The 24,902-nt window shown below is 38.8% G+C and overlaps 1 protein-coding gene across 5 annotated transcripts in view; it reads right to left on the bottom strand.

Annotated features, from left to right (window-relative positions):
- Positions 1-24,902, bottom strand: part of LOC140457863 (uncharacterized protein C3orf18 homolog) — an 85,118-nt gene that overhangs the window by 27,639 nt on the left and 32,577 nt on the right. For 3 of the 5 annotated variants that reach the window (XR_011953381.1, XM_072551584.1, XM_072551581.1), the window contains exons 2-3: positions 21,915-22,088; positions 665-842 (exon numbers count right to left, since the gene is read on the bottom strand). The gene's annotated coding sequence lies outside the window, so the exon portion shown is untranslated. The remainder of the gene's footprint in view (positions 1-664; positions 843-21,914; positions 22,089-24,902) is intronic. The other 2 variants (XM_072551583.1, XM_072551582.1) reach the window with 2 other exon arrangements.

The raw sequence follows: 24,902 nt of genomic DNA, 5'->3' as shown, positions 1-24,902 counted from the left end.
TTCTGCCAAGAGGCTCGAGGTTTAATCATGAGACCTGTCCCCAGAAGAAATTAAATTAAAAACATAAAATTAATCTGGGCCTTTTGTAGTAGTGGATCTAGCTCCTGCCAATATTGCATGGTAGTAGGGGTGACAGTGCCCAAAACCCCCAATCCATAGCTTGCATGACACATTTGGTCCTGATGACATAATAAGACCCAATCTGCATTGCTAAATTAGTAGCCTTCAACCTGCCAATGGGTATCCTTCTCAATAACTGAAAAGAGCAAGTTCACATAGGGACAAGAAAAAAACAGGATCAGAGTGGTAAGCAACTGTTACATTGATTTCCTGCTCCTTCACAAGTTTAATGCCTGACAAAGGTTGTAAAATCCATATATTATAGATGATGAAGTAAAACCTCTGATTTTTAAAAAAATTAGTAGAACAATAACATGAAAACAAATGTTTTCTTTCTCTCTGGAATTTTTTTTTAAGGTAAAGGGGCTCGAGAAAAGTGGAAACCAATACCTGGCTATGAAAAGTAAATCTTCAAAGAGAAAATAATACATGCATGCACAAACAGAATAAAAGCCCTATTTCATCCTCCTCCTCACATCACTTCACGAAAGTACTGAAATACAAAGCTGGGAGTCATTCTCTCCATCATCTTCACAGTCCTTACCATGCAGACATTGTAGTCCACTCATTTGGAATGTAAACACCAGTGTAGACTCGTGATCCAAATGGCTTAATTTTGTGCTGTAGACTTTATACAAATTCTCTGTAATTTACGTTTTGCTGGGAAATGATTCCAAGAATTCCAATCACGTTCCTGTACCTCTTTCAAGTGGTTTTTATTCCTGTGTGAACATTGATATTGATTCTCAGGTCAGTTTTCAATGTTTTGTTATTATATATTACGAAACACTGCAAGTACGTTCTCATTGAAATCTGGACTCTTAAAACCAGTTGTAGAACCCAGCTCCTGTCTGACTGTGATAAACTAATGTGGCACTTATCAAGACTGGAATTAGGAAACTTCCTGGTTTGGATGGTTAGCTATTTATTGCTTTATTTTCTTAAATAACCATGTTTCAATAAAGAAAATTTAGAGAATCTCATATGTATCCAGTTTTCTAAACTATCCTATCAACTTTGGCTATTCTTCTGTGATGTAAACTATATCTGATCCCTTTCTGGATATTGAATTTTAATTTGCTTTCTCTGCAATCCACATTTTAAAAAAGCACCAGTTGTCACGCTAATCTTAAAAACTCTGTGTATGTAACTACAGAGAAATGGATGCCTTCATGGTATGCTGGGTTGTGTGCAGAGTGTCCTCTACAGCAACATATTGCACCATCACAGGTTACTGTATTAATATTTCAGGCATGTACATTTATAATTGGTTAAAATTGCAATTTGAAACATTTCAACTGTGAGCTGCTTTTGTAAAATATGGCTGCACTCCTAATGTAAAGACAATGCCACAACATTAAACTTTAAACATAATTAGCTTGTTAATGTCAGATATTAAAGTAACCCATTTAATCTTGTTGGCTTTAGTTCCAAGAGCAGTTCCAAGTAAGCAGAGAAAGATGTACTTTGATATTGAGCTAATTGGATATTAAAATAGTTTATATTTCTATCAGCCCATTCTGCACACATTTTCTTCCTACAATACAATTTATTATTCCAGCTGATGACCGCATGAACATTAATTTTAGTCTGACTGAAAGGTTAGCATAAATTGGCTGAGGTAGCAATAGACATATCCTGTGTGCAAATGAGTGTTTCTGGCCTATTTGTAAGATAGATAAACTAGACCTTGTGGATCATCAGTTTTTAAAATCAAAATGGACCAGCTTTGTACCAGTCACCTCTGTTGAGATTGACCATGAATAACAGAAGGTCAGGTGAGAAACTTGAACATTTGTGACTTTTTGGATTGTTTACTTTATCTTTATACCTTATCTTTTTATCTAAATAACGCTAAAAGTCCAAGAGGTGTCGAGCAAGTGAAAATGAAGGTTGTTTTAAAACTGAATGAAGAAGAAAAAGTTCTCTACTTATCAGATGTGATGTTAATATTTATTTATCCAAGCTAAAGCAGCACTGAGTAATTGGAGGTCAATTTACTTTGATAAGGAGTAGCAAAATTCTACACACAGATTTAATCTTGCAAATAATACTGTTACTATTTTTTGATAATTCTCATCTTCACATTTGCATTCAGTATCAACCATTTTCATAATATTTTGTTCATCCCATAATCTGAATACAACATGTAAGTTGGTAAAGGAGGACTTACTCAATGATCTTGTAATGAGTTACAGTTGAGTAAGGTGTAAGATTTTGAAAAAAAATTACATAATTCACAATAGTTAGATGCTGCTGTATTTCAAATTATTTAAGATATATAATTTATTATAATAATTAAGATATAATGAAAAGAATTGTAATAGTGTTCTCTCTTATAGGTCACTTCTTAGAAAAATAATTATTAGTCTGTAATCAGAATAAATTTGCTAATATAATTAAAAGATTCAACTGACAGATTGTGTCATAATTCCCATACATAATTTAAGACCCATAAGAATTTCATTCATCAAGTTCAGTGACAATGGATGCTAGTATATGTACAGTTTAGAAGTACTATTGTTGGAAAGTTTTGGGCTCATTACAGTCAGAAAAAAGCCAAAAGATAAAATCTTCCATATGGAGCCTTAGTTTCGAAGCAGGTGTGGAAGTGTGTGTCACTTCTGCTCAGGGGTGGAGTTAATATATCTCACACACAAGTTTCAGTTCATTACATATGCACGTGAATTTTCGCATGAGTGACATGGTAAATTTTATGATGCAGAAGACAGGCAAGATGTCCTCATCTTTACCAGATCTTGCCAGGGTCTGAGTGCTATATTAGAAGGACACCTGTGCAGGCATTCACACACTCCAACCAGGAAGATGACTGATGCCTGTGTTGTTGCCCCAACCTTCCCTAGAAATGTTGCACAGCAATCAGAAATTAGTCCACAGGGCAACGATGCTTCGCTCAAGGTTCTCCTGCAAGCCTTCCAGGAAAGGCAAGGGTTCTTCTTCCTCCTCAGAGATGCAAACAGGAGGCCAATCCACCTGACCTATATAGACCAGACCAAGGTGGTAGTGAAGGTCAGCGTCTGTGAGCCTCACAGAGAAATGTGAATCCAGTGCAGGAGGAATATGAATGATCTCCTGTGCTTTACAAGAGTATATGGCACTATTTATTCACTGTGAATATACACACAACATCTGTGCCAGGGCAGAGGTACCTCAGATAGGATGATTGTATGCAAGCCTTAGCACCAGTGGGAAGAATGACAGCATGAGATGGCTATCACACACTGTTCGATCAATCCATTGGCTTTTAATCACTTACAGGGGAGGACTCAGAACGTGCCATGACAATGCACACTTACAAAGTGCTCATTCACTCATTGCAATGATTCTCATTCCATCTTTTCATCTGTCTGAAGAACAGAAACTCTGAACAAGAGAAAAAGACTCCCAAATTGTTGGAGTACTAGATATCATATAGGAACAAATTACTGCAGATGCTGGAATTAGTCCTGAAAACAACAAATGCTGGAGGTCACAGTGGGTCAGATCCATGGAGAAATAACAAGCTACAGTTTCAAATCTAGATGACTTTTCATCAGAGCTGAAGTGAAGTGTGGAGGGGCAGCATTTATGTTATAATTGTGGGAGGGGGGATGTAGTGGTGGTAGTGTGTAGAGTGCTGGTGGAGAAAAGATCACTTAATCTGAACTATCAACATCTTATCTCCACTGTCACAATCCTCCCCCACTCCCCCCTCCACAACTCTAGCATAAATGCTGCCCCCTCTACACTTCATTTCAACTCTGATTAAGAGTCATCTTGACTTGAAATTTTAGCTTGCTTTCTCTCCATGGATGCTGCCTGACTCGCTGTGATTGCCAGCATTTGTTATTTTTAGTACCAGATATCACCCTTTTTTGAAGAGATGCTGCAGAACTGGCAAGGGAAGGGTGGGATCTTGCCTGTGCAATGGAGAGCTAGGACTCTCACAGAAACTGAGAAGGCTCCAAAAACACTGTTGTCAGATATGCTAACAGTATGAGGGATTATTTAGATAGAGGAGCGTGCACGTTCACAAGCTAAATTTCTCCTCCCCATTCCAGGTACTAGTGATCGAAAGAGCAAAAGAGAGAGGAGTCACCCTCCCCCAAGTCCCCCTCTGCCCTCTGCAACTCTTCCACCACCAATTCAGAGGATGAAATTTCCAAAACCTCAGCGCATGCCCAACTTGACGTTCATCTGTGCCCTCCAGCAATACAGAGTCATTTATCTAGGTGAGTGCACTATTATATTTAAAGTCCTAATCTGGTTGACTATCAATAGAGATTGGTTCACAGCCAACAATGGAAGCTATGGCCAACGTCTCTGACACTTGAGGGAATGCTGGAGTTGAGCCTCCTGCTCAGCCCAAAGCGGTTGTGGGTCTGGCATGGAAAGGATTGGAGGCATCTTGGAAACTCAGGTGATTCCTGAAGAAGGGCTTATGCCCGAAATGTTGATTCTCCTGCTCCTCAGATGCTGCCTGGCCTGCTGTGTTTTTCCAGCACATTTTTCAACTCAAGTGCAGCAGACAGATATGCACCTGGATCTACAGTCCATTCCTGTAGTCATGGATGCAGTGCACCAATAACAAGATGAAAGGGAGCTAGGTGAAGCATCTCATCCTTCCTCCACTCACCCCTCATTCTCAAGTCTTCCATTGAGAGGTAGATTGTCTCCTGACACACAAAAGGTGCTCTGCCCCTCCACTCTGCTGGCAGTGACCGTTTGTCCAGACTCTTAGTAAGCTGAGGCATTCTAGGCCTTCAACCCCAAGAAGATGCCTGCCAAGGTCACAGTCAACAGAGGCTCAGAACAAGCTGCCTACAACCTTTGTTATGGATATTGGGGCAACACCTAGTAGTCTTGGTAGGTAAAGAAATGAGATGATATTTTGAGGGTATTCATTCAATGTACAGACTCTGCAATGCTATAAATATATCCTGACTGCCCCAGAGATCTTTCCATTCTGTGACTTATACTGCATGTGACTTTCCTGTAGTTCTATTATGCCACTAGATGCTGATATGGTTGGCTGAAATGAAAGAAGTGAAGTATTCATCACATCAGAATGCAATGTTGTCATTCAGTAACAGTCCATTTTTTGTGTCACATCATCAACAAAGATGTGCCTAACATTGTTGTCATTACCTGGTGAAGGGTAAGCTATCTTTTGGGGATTGCAGCCATGTTCAAAAGATTGATTTCAGGGGCAATAGCCTTGTTAGGTGAGGAAACAGTGGAGAGAATAGCCCTGTGTTAACTATCTTGTGGAGAATGCAAACACAGAGACAGAGACAGAGACAATCTCAATTATGAGTAATGAAGTAGTATGACAAGGGCTCAGCAGGGTGGGAAAAGGAAAGATCTTTCCCTTAGTTAAGTCTCTCCATAGTCAGGCAAAACATTTTCAGAATAGGAACTGGGGAATACACTATTGATATATAAAGGAGGGATGGTGGAAGGAAGAGTTTGGAACTGTTCTACCCATAGGGTGGTTGAGACACTGCCACTGAGGATGCTCAACTAATACAATAGTAAAGTCAAGGAATGGAAAGATCTCTGGGACAGTGTAATATTGAGGATATAAAGTGACAATTCACATCAGCTATGATGTAGATGAACTGTGGAGCATAATCCATATTTGTGAAGTGGCATAACCTGACTTCACTTTGGAATCTTGGTATGTGCCTATGTCTACCTACAAAGTTTTCGGCAAAGCACAGTAAACATGTTGAGAACATGGTATGGTGACACCTCAGCAACTAGGCCAGCTTCAGTTGATGAAGGCCGATATTCCTGCTTTGCTCTGAACTCATCAGAATACACAATAATGTGCATGAGTAGTTCTGTACAATGTGTGGAAAGACTAGGTGGTTCTATGCCGTTAGACACCTCAAAGGGTTCACAGTACCAGCATTTTAAGCTAAAAAATGGCCCTTTTTACATTGAAAGATAGAAGTTAAACTTAGGTAACTGAGAGATGCATATCCAAAAACAGGTCATACCAGCTCTCGGGAGGCAGTTTTAAAACCGTTCAACAGGTCAAACAGTTGTCCGTAGCTCATTCAGCCTGAAGTCTGTTCTCAGTAAAGTCTTCCCATGCTTGTCAGTTTTCCTCTTGAATTATCCTGGTTCCTTCCTGACCATAAGTGACCTCCTTCATGACCATCATCTTCCCCTTCTTCAATTGCAGGTCTGAAGCTTATGGTTGCTGTTGCTGCTCTTCTGCACTGGTTCATCCTCAACTATGGAAAAGTCAGAAGGGCTGGATTCATCTGTGCCACGACACTGCCAGTTTCAGCAGATCTGGAAATACAGCGCATTGATGCACAGTCAGCATTCTCTGAGGTTTGCCTTCCAAACCTGCTCAATGACAAGTACACTTCACCTTACATTTTTTCCTCCCCTGCCCTTTTCCTCATTCTGTGTGGTCTCAGATGACACCTCCTTGCAGCCAAACATCGATGTGCAGAAAGACATTGTGCATTGCCTCGGGTTCTTAAAGCATATTAGTACACCTTCCCATACACAAGCTTCAGCTTTTCTTCAGTGAAGTTGGAGCATACTTGATGATGCACTGGATACTCAATTCTCTGTGAAGTAACCTTCGCAGTCAACATCCTGAGCCAGATCCAAACAGGACAGAAATGTGCCATGGTGCCAAGTCTTCTACCCGATTCTTCCACCCAATTGTTCTCGATGGATAGTGCCCCATCTTTAGCAGGCCATGCTGCTCCTTACCCTAGAGTCTGGTATCTGAAGGCATGTATTTCTGAAGTCGTGAGAACCTATTTGAGAGTGAGATGCAAACACATGCAGACAAGCTTCCCAACATCTACAGTCAGGAAGATTGACTCATCTTTTAAGATCAGAGAATTTCATTGCTAAAGTTCATCTCTTTGACAAGATTCTGAATTATTGACTCTTACTCAATTAAGTTCTTCCAGCTGCCTTTCTGCGTGCTTCCTTCAGGATCAGAAGATTCTTCCCATAGTTAAGATTAGCTATATTAAAAGCTTAGGTTGTATTCTCCAGAACAAATTAGATTGACATAAGATCTAAATGAATGTGAACTTTGAAAGACTTTAAGATACGAAACAAAAGATTTCCAGTGGTTGATTGATCAGTAATAGTGGATAATAAATATGGCATCTCAAACTTAAAAAATTTCTAGGCATATCATAAACAGGCATAAGAAAATAGTGGAGAAAATGACTATTGAGAAGATACTTAAAGATGAAGTAGTTTATGAAAGGTGCATAAAGACATCGTGCATTGCCTCGAGTTTTGGAGACACCAGTGTTGGACTAGGGTCTACAAAGTTAAAAATCACACAACATCAGGTTATAGTCCAACAGGTTTATTTGGAAGCACTTGCTTTTGGAGTGCTGCTCCTTCATCAGGTGATTCAAGCACTCCAAAAGCTGGTGCTTCCAAATAAACGTGTTGGAGTATAACCTGGTGTTGTGTGATTTTTAACTTTATGAAAGGTGGTATCAATAAGAGTGGAGATGATAAGCAAGTATAAATTAGTGTGGGACAAGATGTGAGGAGCAGCATTATGGACAAGTTGTAATTCATGGTAAGTGGAAAAAAATGGGAAACAATCAAGGAAAGTATCAGAATAGCCATATTTGAGGCTGACAAAGCCTTATATAAGAATTTGGAGGAGGAATGGACACAGGCGATGGAAGTCAAAACTTATTATCAGTTGTGGACCTGTACAGGAATCCAAGATGCCAACAATCTGGTTTAGCTTGATAATATGCCTGGGAAGACAAAGTTCAATAACAAGGAAATGGAGATGGCCTTTGACAACAATTTTGATCATCCTGATCTTGAGCTGCAAACAGTGGCAACTCATTTGTGATTTGACACCAGAAAACCAGTTTAACAGCATCATTATGGGATCAAAAGTGGGAGTGAAGATCAGTGAGGTATCTCAAGTATGCATAAAAGCTGACTCTGTAGGTAAGGATGAGGATACATTAAGGATAGATCATTCAGGGAACTTGATGCTGACAGCACCAGAGAGGTAAGATAAACTATTGCCACAGATGCTCTGTAAAACTGGAGTAATTTCCATCCTGAGTTCCTATATTTTATAGCTTCCCAGTTGGGGCTACTTTTATGCCTGTCTCAGTAATTCTTATCTGCGCAAGCAAAATCTTATCAATATATACAAATCTTGTTGTATATATCTTAGCTTAACATAAGGTTCACTTTTGGCATCCAATAAATTGTGCACACAGCTATAAGAATTTTAATGAGATCCAGTTTGAATTAGTCATAGAACTTTAAGTTTTATTTTCAATGGTTACAATTATAGTTTGCAAATTACTTCTATAGCTTCTTTCATGATATCAATCTCTGCTGCAACTTTATGACATGACTGAATAAATTGTTGTCCTTGTTTTTGACATTAAGCAATTCTTTAAATTTCCATAACTTACAGGTAGTAAGATGACAATTAAATAAACTTACGAGGGAGTAAAACAAAAAAAAATTGAAGAAGAGTGCACATCCTACTATCAGATGGTTTTGTATAGTTTTGTGGATAAATATCCAGTGACCACCTACTCTGCAAATCTGTAAAGAAGTTCAAGCATCAGGCTATAACATCTGGCAAGTTCTTGTGGATTATAAATTTCTTTTGGAAGTGAAAACCATATCCTGCATCAGGTCTCAATGGGGTTTAATGCTGTCAGAATACACTGGGTTTGTTTTGATCTGCATGCAGTAACACATATAGCATTCAGTTCTCACTAATAACATCCCAGTGTCTGGTGTGCACAAATCCAAAGACTTCTAATTAAAGGTTAGCTTTAACCAAATACAGATCCACAGTAAAACACATGCAAGTTATTAACTCTGTTAAGGAATTGCAAGTTCTGAGTGTGAAGGGTACTACAGAATACAGAAGCTTTGTAGTATTCATCAATCTGAAGATCAACAGCACATTTTAACTGAACTTCTGTGTCAGCACATGCTTTGTACGTACAGTGAATATAAACAATGTGTTCAAATGCGTAACAAATTGCAAGATTATTTGTTCTATTTTAGAATATTTTGTCCATTTGTCAATTACTTCTAATGAATGATGAACAAGAATGCTACTAATGAATGCATTCCAATTTCATTTCTCCTCCTCCAAAAATCTCATTCAGAACTGCTAATGAGTCCAAGAGAGAGAAAAATGAAGCTACAATGTAATTGCTTGCAGAACAACTACATATTTGAAATAGTAAACAGCTGAGTTCACGTGACAAAGCGCAAGTTCATGATGAAAACCAGTTCATCTAGTTCCGGATCTTTACTGCACAGAGGCAATGAAAGTTCCATTGTTTGGTCCTGCTTTTCGTTTCACTGAGTCTCTCCCACACATTTCCAATAACAAACTCCATAAAACTGCTTGTGGAGGTGTAGAGAATGAGTGGGTTTGAAAATTCTGCAGGCACCAAGAAAAGCTACAACACTCTACAAGTGTCTTAGAGACGATTTGTATGGGGTAATTTCAGGGTGTGGCTGGATATAAAGTTGGTGAAGTTTATTGAGGAAAAACTTAAGAGATGACTTATGGATTAGTCAGCAATTTGCCTTACTTTGATCTCCAGACTCTTCAATGACTAACTGCATGTTAATCAACTTGGCAACATTTTTAATCTCTTTAGTACTCAAGTCATCTGAATAAAATGTCCAATAGGATATAGATCATGAAATTGTGATTGAATAAAATCCACTGTTATTGGCTGTCCTGTAATCAATTTTCTCATTTGAAGAATCAGACTACAAGAAAAAACAAAACAGATTCATTGCAATCTTCCAAAGGTTTGATCAGCATTTAGTGAACTTGCTTATGACTACTGATTTATTTTTCCCATGCTAAGTTATTACTCTTGCCCCTTTCAGGAGAAAGTGAGGACTGCAGATGCTGGAGATCAGAGCTGAAAATGTGTTGCTGGAAAAGCACAGCAGGTCAAGCAGCATCCAAGGAGCAGGAGAATCGACGTTTCGGGCATGAGCCCTTCTTCAGGAATTCCTTGCTCTTGCCCCTTTCACCCTTCTATTCAATGCACTAGAGAATCATGTGCTGTTCTATAGGTACAACGCTCTGCTGCAATGTCTTGGTAGAAATTCTTCATTCTTCAGCCTACTCAGATTATCCAATTATGACAGCCATCCCAAATTAGTTCAGCCTTGTCCTAGCCTAATGTAAAGTAGAGTTTTCAAAAAAAGGCTACCAACTAGTGAACAGAAATTTTGGGTGATCTGCCCCCTTCTTTCACAGTACCAAGATCCATAATGCAAAAATGAGCAGCACTCCCACAATTATTCTGGTTGGAATAAGTTTACTCAGTAAAAGAAATAGGGTAATTGAATCTCAGATTTTCCAATTTTAACACACGGTACATTTATTACTGAAACTATTGACTGGTTTACATGAATTAATTCATTGCATAAATCGATGAACATTGGTCAAGGAAACACAAAGCATTGTCTCCAATGCAGTATACTAAACAAAAGATTATAACATTTCCCAAAACATATCTTTAATTATCTTACTCAAATGCAGCAAATCTACATAATTTTTTATTTCAAAATTATACTTTATTCATAAACATATCTTTATATACATAATTAGTTACTAAAGCCAGTAAAGTTTTAAAAATTCCTTGGGAAACAGTCTGAAATTAAGACTGACCATTTAAAATTGAAATGAGGAAAAAAAATGTCTAAACGAGAATTAAAGCAATGGAGAGCAAGAGTCCAGATATAGCAAAAGATTCTTGTCATACGGCAGAGCAAATTTATATCAAAATTTATGTACAAGAGTGAAAAGTTTGAAACTGTTTGCAATCTTGGAGTCATTGGAGGTTGAGATGAGCTTCCAACCACACACATCCATTACTGCGACAGTCTATGTCCACAGAATTTGCCTTGATCCACTCACCCACCACTAAAAATCTCATTGATGGCTTCACTACCTGTTCACTAGACCACTTGAATCAATTCCTGTTCAGCCTCTCATGTTCTACCTTCCATAAACATGTCGCCATTCAAAACTCTGGTGCCCATGTTTTAATTTACACAAAAGCATGTTCATCCATTATCCCTGCTCTCAGTATCCTAAATTGGCTCCTAGCTAATCAAACCTCAACTCTAAAATGCTCAGCCTTATTTTTAAATCCCTCAATGGTTTGATCCAGCCTCACACCTTCCAAGATATATATCTGATTCTCTAATTTTGATTGTGAGCATCTCCAATTTTAGTTGCTCCACCATGGTGACCATGTCTTCAGCTACCTAGGTCCTAAGCTCTGGAATTCCTTCCACCTCCCATTTCTACTTTCAGACATTCCTTAAGATTCAACTCATTGACCAAGTTTTTTGTCAACTGCTTTACTCTCTCATTTGGATCAGAATCAAATTCTATTTAATGCTGTTGTGAACTGTTGAATGTTTTATTACATTGATTATACTAAATAATTAAAAACTGGTCTTAAATTCAAAGTTTTGATGATTAAGGAGCAAATGGAGGTTTGAGAAAATAAAGCACTGTGTAAGTGGAGTTTAGTCCAGAATAGAATGAAGGTAAAAGACTTCTTGGAGTTATTTTGATGTAGCAAGAAGATACTATACAAGTTCAACCCAAAGATGGAAGTGCGTATAAACGTTTTTGATCAGGGAGCACGTAGTTCCAATACTTCATGACACATTTCTCTCACTATCCTCAAGATGGCGGCAACTATCCTCTAGTGTATCTATTCATGTGCATGGCAATCCTTAGATACTGGTAAGCGCCTACAGAGAGATGTACAGCAGAAACAGACCCTTCGGTCCAACTTGTCCATGCCGACCAGTTATCCCAACCCAATCTAGTCCCACTTGCCAGCACCCAGCCCATATCCCTCCAAATCCTTCCTATTCGTATACCTATCCAAATGCCTCTTAAATGTTGCAATTGTACCAGCCTCCACCACATCCTCTGGCAGCTCATTCCATACACGTACCCTACACGTTACATTTGGTTGTAAAAATCAAGGAAAATTTCAAGTAAAAACTAATGTCATCATCTAATAGCATCTGGATGTCCTTTAGAGGTAGTAATCAGGAGCAGAAAGTGTGGTTGATTTTTCCTTTCCCTAAATAAGAATAATTACTGTTTAATTACTGTCCCAACTAATGTCAGATCATTCGGTACAATCCAGAGACAGAACAGACATTTTGGTCTAGGTGACTCAGTACCACGTAAGCCAATTAGTCATCAAGAAAAACCAGTCGGATATTGTTCTTATGTAACGTAAAATTAAAAAAGATTTCTAAAGAATGTAGTGTATCGTAAGAAATCAAAAAACTTTGAAGTTGGCCACAATTATTAAATTCCTGCATTGAAAATAAGTTCATTTTTAAAAAAAGCTTAGCAAAAAAAAGCATAATCTGTCTGTTTGCACACTAAATGCCAAAAATACTGTGTATCATTTCCTATAAGATCACTCATCCTTCCTCCCCTAGAAACGGAAGCTACTCCCCCAAACTTTAACTTTGTCAAAGGGAAGACATGATGGGATGTAGTTAAATACTTCACTGCAAAGAATGTAATTTTTATTTTCCAGAAACTGGTATTCTAATATCCACATAGCAATTCGTATATTCTTCAATATTTCCACACAAACTCATTTTATGTTAAGTATGTTCAAATGTCCAGACTGCTTTTTAAAAACACATAATGAATTGCAATTACAAAATGTTTTCCTGAGACCTCATTCTATAGAATAAAAGGGGGACTAAATCAAAGTAAAATGACTCATACAACACCAAATTTAAACCAGATGGCCACAAATATTAGCTAACAAAATCAGATAATTCAAAGGTCACCATAGGTTTTAACTAAATGAAGACACCCATCACAGAGTTACTGAAAAAATATATCTGGCTTTTAATCATGAAGTGAGAGGAAAGCCAGAAGAAACAAGTATGAATGATATGCATTTATAAAAGTTTATGTGATTGTCATTAAAATCTGTACAAAACACATAATTTATAATCTTTTTATGTTTCACCACCAGACAGCTCAATACAGATTTCACTATGGCAGACTTTATTTCTCAGGTAAACAGGATTTCTTTTTATTGCTCAGGGAAAAGGATTAGAGTGTTTTACTCTAGCTGCTTGCTACTCAAATATTTCTTGGGTAGCCCAGAGTTTCCCATTGAAGAGCGGCTCTGATTATAGACTCGTGTGGTACAGGAACCCCAAACCACAGGTTTGCGGCAGTATGCCAACTTGAACATTACGAAGCCAAAATAGCTAAGAAAAACGTATTTACCTAAAAAGGCTATCATACAAAAAAATTATTTTTAAAATTATTTTCACTCTCAGGGCAGTAGGGAAAGAGAAATTAAATGCTCATTCTAATTATTTCAAATTTATTTTCAAAATAATGTTAACACACTGAGTGATTAAAAAAAACTATTTTTTAAAAAAGCCAACTGCGTATCTGCCATAATTATTAAACAACTCCTATTGCAGATAAACACTGCAATTAATACTACCTTAAAGAATAACACATCTGCATTATGTAATAGTTTCAAAACAAGGGGTTGAATCTTGTGTTTTTTGATCAGAGTTGCATCCGGGTATTTTTTGGCAGATTTCTGCTGTAAAGCCTAGCTTTTTTTCAGAACATAGAACAATACAGCGCAGAACAGGCCCTTCGGCCCTCGATGTTGCGCTGACCTGTGAACTACTCTAAGCCCATCCCCCTACATTATCCCATCATCCATGTACTCATCCAAGGATTGTTTAAATGTCCCTTATGTGGCCAAGTTAACTACATTGGCAGGCAGGGCGTTCCACGCCCTTACCACTCTCTGAGTAAAGAACCTTCCTCTGACATCCGTCTTAAATCCATCAGCCCTCAATTTGTAGCTATGCCCCCTCATACAAGCTGACATCATCATCCTAGGAAAAAGACTTTCACTGTCTACCCTATCTAATCCTCTGCTCATCTTAAGGAAGGAAGAAAAGTCGCAGATACAGTCAGGTAGATGGGTTACCTCCAGGAAAAGTAGGAGGGATAGGCAGGTTGAGCAGGAGTATTCTGTGGCTATCCCCATTTCAAACAAGTACGCGGTTTTGGAAAATGTAGGGGGTAATGGACTCTCAGGGGAATGTAGCATGAACAGCCAAGTTTCAGGTATCGAGACTGGCTCTAATGTAATAAGGGGTGTGACAGGGGACTTTCTAGTCAGAGGCACAGACAGATGTTTCTGCAGCCAGCAGCGAAAAATCAAAATGATGTATTGCCTCCCTGGTGATAGGATCAAGGATATCTCAGAGTGGGTGCAGAATATTCTCAAAGGGGAGAGGGGACAGCAGTAGGTCATTGTACACATTGGAACCAATGACACAGGAAGGGAAAAGGATGAGATTCTGAACAGAGAATATAGAAAGTTAGGCAGAAATTTAAAAAGGAGATCCGCAAGGTCAGTAATATCTGGATTACTCGCTATGCTACAGGCTAGTGAGGGTAGGATAGACCAGATGAATGTGTGGCTGAGGAGTTGGTGCAGGGGAGAAGAGTTCACAATTTTGGATCATTGGAATTGTTCTGCGATAGAAGTGACCTGTACAAGAAGGACAGATTGCATCTGATTTGGAAGGGGACTAAAATACTGGCAGGGAGATTTGCTAGAGTTGCTTGGGAGGATTTAAACTAGTAACTTGGGAGAGTGGGACCAGGGAAAGAGTGAGGAAAGAGATTAATTTGAGACTGGTACAGTTGGGAAAAGGAGCAAGTTGAACAGTCAGGGCAGCAAGGAACAAAGCAGAGAACACAACAGGAATGATAAATTAAATGGAATTTACTTCAATGCAAGAGGTCTAACAGGGAAGGCAGATAAACTCAGGGCATGGTTAGGAACATGGGACTGGGATATCATAGCAATTTCAGAAATGTGGCTCAGGGATAGATAGGGCTGGCAGCTTAATGTTCCAGGATACAAATACTACAGGAAGAATAGAAAGGGAGGCAAGAGAGGAAGGGGAGTGATGTTTTTGATAAGGAATAGTATTACTGCTGTATTTAGGGAGGATTCTTACCATATGTTACCAAACCCAACTAATTGAATATCTAAATGGCTCATGTAGTATTCTTCTTGTCCAATTCTGATCCCATCTTAGCATTCACTGTTCCTGGAACGACTTACTCATAGAGTCATATGGATGTACAGCACCGAAACAGACCCTTTGATCCAACTCGTCCATGCTGACCAGATATCCTAACCTAATCTTGTCCCAATTGCCAGCATTTGGCCCATATCTCTCTTAATCTTTCTTATTCACATACCCATTCAGATGCCTTTTAAATGCTATAATTGTACCAGCCTTCACCATTTCCTCTGGCAGCTCATTTCATATACGCTCCATCCTCTGTGTGAAAATATTGCCTCTTAGGACCCTTTTAAACTTTTCCCTTCTCACCCTAAACCTATGCCCTCTAGTTCTGAACTCCCCCGCCCTAGGAAACAGACCTTGTCTATTTATCCAATCCATGCCCCTCATGATGTTAAAAACCACTATAAGGTCACCCCTCATCCTCCGACGCTCCAGGGAAAACAGCCTCAGCCTATTAAGCCTCTCCCTAGAGAGCTCAAATTCTCTAACCCTGGCAATATCGTTGCAAGTCTTTTCCGAACCCATCCCTACAGTGGACAGGTACTGCTCCAGTTTTTGGGACATACGGAGCCTGTGCAACACTGCATCTTGCTCCTCCTCAGGAAACTCAGTCGGGACCAGAAAACTCATCCTCCTGCGGGCCCTTTACATCCTGAGGGGCCCTGCAGTTTGACCTCTCCCTGAGTTAGGTGCACATCATCCTCTATGACCGCTTGCTGCTGTAACTGAGCTTCCATCAGCCCTGGTCTTCCTGCATCTACCTTTATCTTCTTACAAAGTTACCCACAGTGAATAGCATGCCATCAAAAGCAAGGTTCAGCACTCTCAGTGGAAATGATCTACATGAGAACTCAAGGAGCCAAAGAGATTCTCATATTTCAGAAGAGACATCATTGGCCTACCATGCAGATAAGAGCTGCATTCACTTTAACATATAGTGAGATGCTACTTCCTGATAACAAAGAACATGTAACCGTCACTGAACCGCCTTCAGCCTCAGCATGTGCAGCAGCTTGGTGAATGTGGCATACTGGCTGAGTGAGCAGTCATAAAAAAGGAAGTGCCTGCAGTATTCTCAGACTTTTCTTCACCTCAGACCCACATCTGCTGCTCAACATCTCATTCCATTCCATACAGATCATTGGTAAACTGACAGACGATGAAGCGATGATGTGCAGTCCGACAGCAACTTCCCTTGGAAATTGTGCTAATAATGTTTTGCCTTTGGCCAGGATTGGCCTTATTTAATGTCACTGCTGCTACTCCCCCACCCTAGGTAAAAACCTTTGCTGTTCACCTTATCCATGCCCCTCATGATTTTATAAATCTCTATAAGGTCGCCCCTCAACCTCCTATGCTCCAGTGAAAAACATCCCAGTCAATTCATCCTTATAGCTCAGCAACATCCCGGTAAATCTTTTCTGAACCTTCAACAATTTAGTAATTTTCACGTACCAAGCGAGGTTGCAGTATTATGTTGCAGCACAAGCTATGTTAAAAGTTCTCTCTCCTTCTTTTACTTATTAAAAATATACATTGAAAATACTTTTCAGATTTACCTTTTGCTGTTAAAGGCAAGAATCCAGCTTCCTCTTGTTCTTAACAATTAAGTACACTACAGCGTACCCTGTTCCCAGGTCTGTAATACTATTCACTAAACAACCAGGATTGGTGCGAAGAGTAATTGAATATAGGAAATAGGAGTAGAAGTAGGCCATTTGGCCCATCAACCTGCTCTACCATTCAGCTAAATCATGGCTGATCTTCTGCCATTAAGCTGTTTTGCCACACTATCTTAATATCCTTTGATATCTTTAACATCTAGAAATCTATCAATCTCAGTCTTGAATATGTCACAAAACTAGTGTCTTTTCTTTTGCTAAAAGCCGTTCCTTGGCTCAAGGATACTCTGTCCTTGATTTTTTCAGAGGGGTAATAAACCAGTCCGGGCTCTGATCAGTCTGGTTTGGTACAGAGACGAAAATAATTTTGAGAGGCCTTTTGTTTATAAGTAAACAGATGAGACTTCAGGCCAAAGTGGTCACGTTTTAGAAGTGACCTGCATAATTAAAGGGGAGTGGTCAACTCTCTAGCTGAGCAGTTTAGTTCAGTCCTGAACTGGTGGGGAGTTCAACAGTGAGCTGTGTGGAACTCTCTCTCTTTCTGCCCTTCAACTTCAACCTGTAAGCATGTGTTCCATTTATATTGGTTTTTAAAGGGGGTTTGTTTATTGGGATTGTTGTGTATATTTGGAACAGCATACTCAAGTCTAGTTTGGATCGACTGAGTTCTGCAGAGATTCTTTATTCTGTTCTTTGTGTTTCATTGTGTAATTTTGTGAACAAATTTTTTGTCTGTTTTAAACCTGGTAGTCAACCTCGCTAACTTAATCCGAGTAATTTTCACTGTACGCTTACGGAAACAAATTGCAAAGTTATGGTCTGGACTGCCTGCTTAAGAATGTTTTGAGTGGTTTAGTCTAGTCCATAACAATGTACTCAATGACTGAATATTCATAGCTCTATGGAGTACAGAATCCAAATGATTCATCACATTCTGAATGAAAAAGATCCTTACCTCTGTTTTAAACAACCTAACTCTTATTCTGAGACTTGTGCCCCCAGGTTCTAGATACCCTGGTCTGGGGAAACGGCCTTCCTGCATCTACCCTATCAAAATTTTAAGAATGTTGTGGCATGGTAGTGAGTTTGCACAGGAATTTTGGGGACGGGGAAGGCATTAGTTGGCATGGAGAGGACATAGTGAGTGGGTGGAAGATGCTTGAGGATTAAAGGCTCTAGCAGCTTCTATAAGAAGAAAAGGTACAGTCAAGATGGACCTTCCAAACAACCCACCTCAACTTGCTCCCATGGCTATCTAGGATCTGTTTACAGAATTGGTAGCCCAACTCAATCCCGCCTCTGCCACCAAGGAGCAAAGACAGGGACTAATGGGAGCCTTTATATCGTGGTGGTTCTACCATAGAAATTTCCCACTTGAACTACTTGCCTCAGTAGTGAAAGTTTGCCTATAGTGCCTGCTATGCTGTACTGATTAAGACTAGAGATCAGATCGAAGACTATCATGGTGCATTGCTCAGTAGTGCACTTAAAGCACTTTTGGTGCTAAAAGTAACATTTTGTGGAACAAGGTCTTATGAATATATGACGTATTTTTGAGATGAACTGGGCACTAGCTTTCGAATGTTCTATGGCGAAGAAATAATCTCATTTGGTTTATGGAAAATTTCCTTCAAAGTGAATGCATCATTACAACTGGTTTTACTGCATGTCATAGTGCTATTATGGAACATAATTTAACAGCGTTTCCAAAGATTAAAGCAGACTTATAAATTCAAGCTAACATTCCTGATATGTTGTACTTAACTTTATTTTTGCATTGCAGTCTGCTGCATCATATCTTACTTATATTAGAACACTATCTCCAAAAGCAGCACTATACTCTGAAAGAAGCAGACCATATAACTCCAGGAATAATGACAAGTATGTAAGGAATTGTTCACCACAGCCTCTTGGGGCAATGTATCAATCTGTAACAGAAATCTCTTTTATGCATTGGGTAGATGTATTTAACAAATCTTCAACACACTAATTTGGACATTACAGATATTTATATGCTAACACTATGATGAGTCTACAGCCAGAAGGAAAAGTAACTTTAGAGCAAAAGGAAAAGTATCTGGCTTAGTGAAAGTGAACTAGCCTCAGAGTCAGAAGCTTTTGATATCAAGTCCCAGTCCAGAGACTTAAGATATAATCCAAGAAAAGAGTACAGCACAGTACAGAGTGAATGCTGCACTGTTGGAGGATACCATTTTTAGATGAGCTATTAAACCAAAGTATTCAGTTGGATGTACATGGCAAATCTGGTGCATGTTGCTTTACTGTCACCACTGGTCTTAGAATCCACCCTTGCAATGTAAATACCAACAGCAGAGGGTTCAGAGAATTGTTTCATTTTGCTTTTAATCCTTATTAGAAATTCTGCATTTAAATCTATAAATACTATGGCTACAAGAACAAATGAGAGGTTTAGAATTCTGTAGTGGATAACTCGCTTCCTGTATCTTCAATGCCTGGCCACAATCGACAAGGCACAAGTCAGCTATTCAATAGAAAACTCTCCAGCTCAACTGGATGAGTGCAGCTCAAACGAAGTCTGATACCATCCAGGACAAAGCAGCTCGCTTTACTGGCACTACATCTACCACCTTCCACATTCACTCTCTTCACTGTTGACACTCAAGAGTATATCACCTGCAAGGTGTACTGCAATAATGCACCAAAGCTTCTTTGAAGCAATTTCAAAACCCACAACCTTTATTAGCTGGAAGGATAACGGCAGCAGATTCATCAGGATACCTGTAACTACAAAGTTCCCTTTACTGACTTGGAATTATATTACTGAGCCTTCACTGTGGAACTCTCTTCCTAACAGCACTGTGGATATTTCCTATAGCCCAAGGACTGCAGTACTGCAAGAAGACTGCTCACTTGCCACCTTCTCCAGGGCAAATAGAGATGGACAATAAAGGTTGCAAGCAAGATTGAATGGCTTGGTGGCTTCCCAGTGCTCTGTACGTGTGTGTAGCAAGTTCAAAAACAGCTGCTGATATTAAGTAAGTGTGAAGTGCTTTACATTTGCGGCAACACAGTGGTTCAGTAGTTAGCACTACTGCCACAGTGCCAGGGACCCAGGTTTGATTCCAGCCTTCCAGAATGACTGTGTGGAGTTTCCATGTTCTTCCTGTGTCAATGCTGATTCCAGCTTTGAACAAATTGTTCTATCAATTGTAGACCTGCATAGATTAGTTTAGCATCTCATTTCTTCAGTACCTATCAAATTCCAGCCAATCTAAAACTGCACTTAGCTTGTAGCTTAGTTGTACTGAGTCACCCATGTCTAAATTAATGTGCAGCTGGTCTTTCTGTAGACCAAATGCACTGTGAAAGCCCAACATTTCATCAATACACATGTTGGCTGTGATATTACAGAAATGATCTGGAGGAAAGCTACACAGATCCTCATCTGCGATATCATCTTTGAGACATATGACAATAGGAACAAAGCAAATTACTGCGGATGCTGGAATCTGAAACCAAAAAAAGAGAAAATGCTGGAAAATCTCAGCAGGTCTGGCAGCATCTGTAAGGAGAGAAAAGAGTTGATGCTTCAAGTCTAACTGACCCTTTGTCAAAGCTAAAAAAAAGGGAGAAATAGGAAGGCATTTATACTAGGCTGAGAGAAAGTGAGTCATGGCTCCAGAAGCAAAGGTAGCAATAAAGAGGTGATAATGTCAGTGCAGAGAGAGATTATAGGGAAATTAGGAGCTGTGAATAACCAAGGCTGAAGCCAGTGCTATGTGACAAAATATGTGGAGGATGGAGGGGGTGGGGGGGAAATGGGTGAAGCAGAGGCAAAATGGAAAACAGGGGAGAAGGGTAGCAAAGGGGGAAGAGGAGAGGAAAAAGGTGATGAGAGAGTGAGGAGCGAGAGAAAGAGACAATCAAGAAATAAGAGGTACAGAACAGTGAAAAAAATATAAAAAATAAATAAAGATAAATAAAATAAATGAAATAAAATAAAACAAAATGACTTACCTTCTCTCAGCCTAGTATAAATACCTCCCTATTTCTCCCTTTTTTTAGCTTGAAACATCAGCTCTTTTCTCTCTTTACAGATGCTGCCAGACCTGCTGAGATTTTCCAGCATTTTCTCTTTTGGTGACAATAGGAACAGTTAGACAGATGAAGGGAAAAGCAAGCCAATAAATATCCATCAGGTTTATGCCAATGTAACGAACAGTTGCAGAAGATCTATGTTGAGAGATGCTGGCTTAAAAAACAATGGACCTTAATAGTATTTTCTATTCCTAAACTTTCCTACGTTAGATTAAAGGACTGTTTTCTTCAACTTTTATCCAACATTAGCATTCAGTTCCACTGTTAGAAACTACTTATTGATAGTACAAAGCTATTTCTACAGCAGTCCAATCGAAGTTTATAATCAGACACCCTCTTTTTTTCCCCTGGTTTGTCCTCCATGAATTTTCAATGTTGTCACCATTCTTAACCAGTGTAACATTGATCCATAAATGGGAGCTGTAATGAAATTGTTTCATTATCTGTCTAGAGGCTGACAAAAGTATATCATCCATTCGACTGACAACTGAGGTAGTGCTGCCACAATGGCAACAGAAACCTCTTACTTTGGTCACAAATGCCACCTTCAAAAGGTAGCTGTCTACCCACAGTTAAAGTATTTTCAACAGCAAGCTAACATAAATAGGGCATAAAATTCCAGTCCTTTAAGTTATTTAAACAGTTACAGAAGCAGCTATTTATAGAACTAATTTTTAAATTGAAATTTGGTTTACAGTTTTTTTCTGTATTTTTCTTTTGCCTTCATGCCAACTTATCCAAGCCACTTCCTTTCTGAGTGTTGACATAATATCGTCCAAAATGCCATTATTCAGTCAGTGTCTGAAAGTTACTTGATCATAAATAGGTGGCAATTGAACTGAGTTCTGCCCTTATCTGATGTATACTAACTCATACTTCCACAAGGATCAACGAATAATGATCAGGAAGGGGTACCTGTCTGTCAGAAGTAATTTGAGCAATTGCATCACCTCTGCCACCACCAAAGGTAAGATCAGCTGATGAAGAACAGGCAACGAATCTTCTTCATCTAAACCAGCTTCTCACTTTATAAACTTGCTGAAGCATCCAGGCAACATGAAGGAAATGTGAAGGAAAATTCCACTTCACCTGTTAAAAGCAGTAACAAGTTACAAATACCAAAAGCTATTAATATTCTTGTACAATTAATTTTCTGTTCATGCTAGATCAGTATTGTACAATGAAACAGATATCTAATTTTAATTTTAATAATCTGTGACAAAGTACTTTGCAGTACGATTAAAAAGAACACAGTCACATTGAGCTAAAACATACTGCCATTTTCCTGACTTAATTGACCAAACAAGCTCCATAGAGATTGAATTTTGCTAACCTGGACTAAATCTTCTAACAAAAACAAAAGAAACATAACTACAAGCACAAACACCTTCGCACATATTTTAATCCTGCCTCCTGGTTGACAAAGTAGCTAATACAGCCTATGGTTGATCATCAAGTTCTCAATAATGATGGATAAACAATTCCACCCTGCCTCAAACCATAAAACCTCTCTATCCAATTTAATTGAAAACATTAGATACCAACCTAATATGCCATGAATTTAAAAAATACACGTAATAAACCACATTCTTAAAAGCATTCCTTTGTCTGGATGGGAAATGAAAGTACTACATATGATCCTAAGCATGGCTATTAGTTTCAGTAGAGGTATTGACTCACTATCTGTAATTGGAACCAAAAGATTTCCAGTTTGTTTAGACAGTAGCTTAGATTTTTAATGATAACTTGATGCAAGAGTATCATGTCAGTCAAAGTTCCAACGGGCTTTGTTTTAAGTCTTGAGTAAGTTAAGGAGCTACTTTCTTATCTGGTAATGTAACACTTGTAAGTTAGGTGCTCTGCAAACAAATCCAAGAAAATAGCTGGATAGACATCTGATAATGCAGTTGCCTACTCATTTGCTTGTTTCTGTGTCATGGCATTCAGAAATGCTTATTCAATTGAAACATCAATGTTCATTAAAGACTTGATTAAGACAAACTGCCCATTTCAGATATTACAGGAGAAAGTGAGGACTGCAGATGCTGGAGATCAGAGCTGAAAAATGTGTTGCTGGAAAAGCGCAGCAGGTCAGGCAGCATGCAAGGAACAGGAGAATCGATGTTTCGGGCATAAGCTTATGCCCGAAACGTCGATTCTCCTGTTCCTTGGATGCTGCCTGACCTGCTGCACTTTTCCAGCAACACATTTTCATTTCAGATATTAGTCTAGTAACAAAAATAGAAATTGCTGGACAATCTGTCAGAATCATTGGCGACTTTTAAGCGGCATTTGGATAGGTACATGGATGGGTGCTTAATCTAGGTTAGAAGTTCGGCACAACATCGTGGGCCGAAGGGCCTGTTCTGTGCTGTATTGTTCTATGTTCTATGTTCTAATCTCAGCAGGTCAGGCAGTAACTGTGGAGAGAGTCTGATAAACCTTCTCTGAACTGCTTCAACACATTTAAAAAGTCCTAAAGTAAGGTGAGCAATAGCGTAAACAGTACACAGTACGGAGACATGGTCTCACCAGTGCCCTGTATAACTGAAGTATAACCGCTCTACTTTTGTATTCAATTCTCCTTACATAACAGAAAAGCTAAAAGAATGTTATCAAATTACTTGCTGTTACCTCTGTGCTAGTTTTCTGTGATTCATGAACTAGTACACCCAGTCTCTTACCACTTAGATAAGATGCTTTTTTAAAAATTCTTCATGCCAAAACAAAGGATTTCCACATTATACTCTTTGCTAGATGACTGCCTAGTTTCTTAACCTATCTATAACTTTGTGTAGCCTCATTTCCTCTTCTCAATTTATTTTCCTTCGTGTCATCAGCAAATTTCGCAACAATTTCCATCCATTTTCCAAGCAATTTATATAAATTTTCAACAGTTAACGTTCCAGCATGGATCTCAATGGCACATTACCTCGCCAATCTCTTTTTTTTAATCCATACCAATAAGCTACCTCTTACATCATGAGCTTTTATTCTATACAATAATGTTTGAGGTATCACTTTATCAAAACTTCCCAGTTGTAGCTTTATTTAAACATCGTGAAAGTGATGAGGCTAATATTTGGCGCAAGAAAAGAGGGATTTTGCTGCTCAGGTTCAAAAAGTATTAAAAAATAGTGTCTCATGTCAACAACATTTATGGAGGATTGAGCTTTACTACAAGGGATTTAAATATGAAATGTAACACAGTTTTTGAAAAACATTGATTGGACCACAGTTTAATATTGTGAACAGTTTGGGGTTCAAGTCCAGGAATCATTTTTTTCTTCCCCAAGAGCTCTTCAGGTTTTCTTGAGGGCCGTTTTTGATTTTTGAGGGATCCTTTTTCACTGTCACCAGCTCAATTAGGTGATGCAGTCATATAGTAACAACATTTGTTTGTACTTGTGTTGACAATAGAAGGTATTTGAATTCACCTAGAAACAGAGTTAAAGATACAGAAGGTTTTGAGATTTGGAAATGCAGCACCAGAGTTAATAATTTATAGAAGACCATGGAATATTTTTAGAACAGTTAATGCAGTGAAAAATTAAGAAATTATGGAAATATAGTAAACAAACAGAACTAGAGCTAGTGGCTGCATCAAAACTGAATAGTAACATAGTACAAGTCCATGTGAACATTGTGTACAAGTCAACACAGGTACATAAGGTGAAGGCATACAAGATGCTGGTCTTCATTAGCTAGGGCATAGAAAATAGGAGCAGAGAGTCTTGTTGCAAGTTTATCAAACATTGATTAGGCCGCAGATGAAATATTGTGTGCTGTTCTGGTTGCCATACTATGGAAGGTCTTGACTGCACTGCAGAGGAGATTTGCCAGAATGTTGTCTGGAATGAAAAGTCTGGAGACTGGATAGGCTTGGTTTGTTTTCTCTGGAGC

Source organism: Chiloscyllium punctatum, chromosome 32, assembly GCF_047496795.1.
Source record: "Chiloscyllium punctatum isolate Juve2018m chromosome 32, sChiPun1.3, whole genome shotgun sequence".
Classification (NCBI taxonomy): domain Eukaryota; kingdom Metazoa; phylum Chordata; class Chondrichthyes; order Orectolobiformes; family Hemiscylliidae; genus Chiloscyllium; species Chiloscyllium punctatum.
This window is presented reverse-complemented; position numbering and strand designations above follow the sequence as displayed.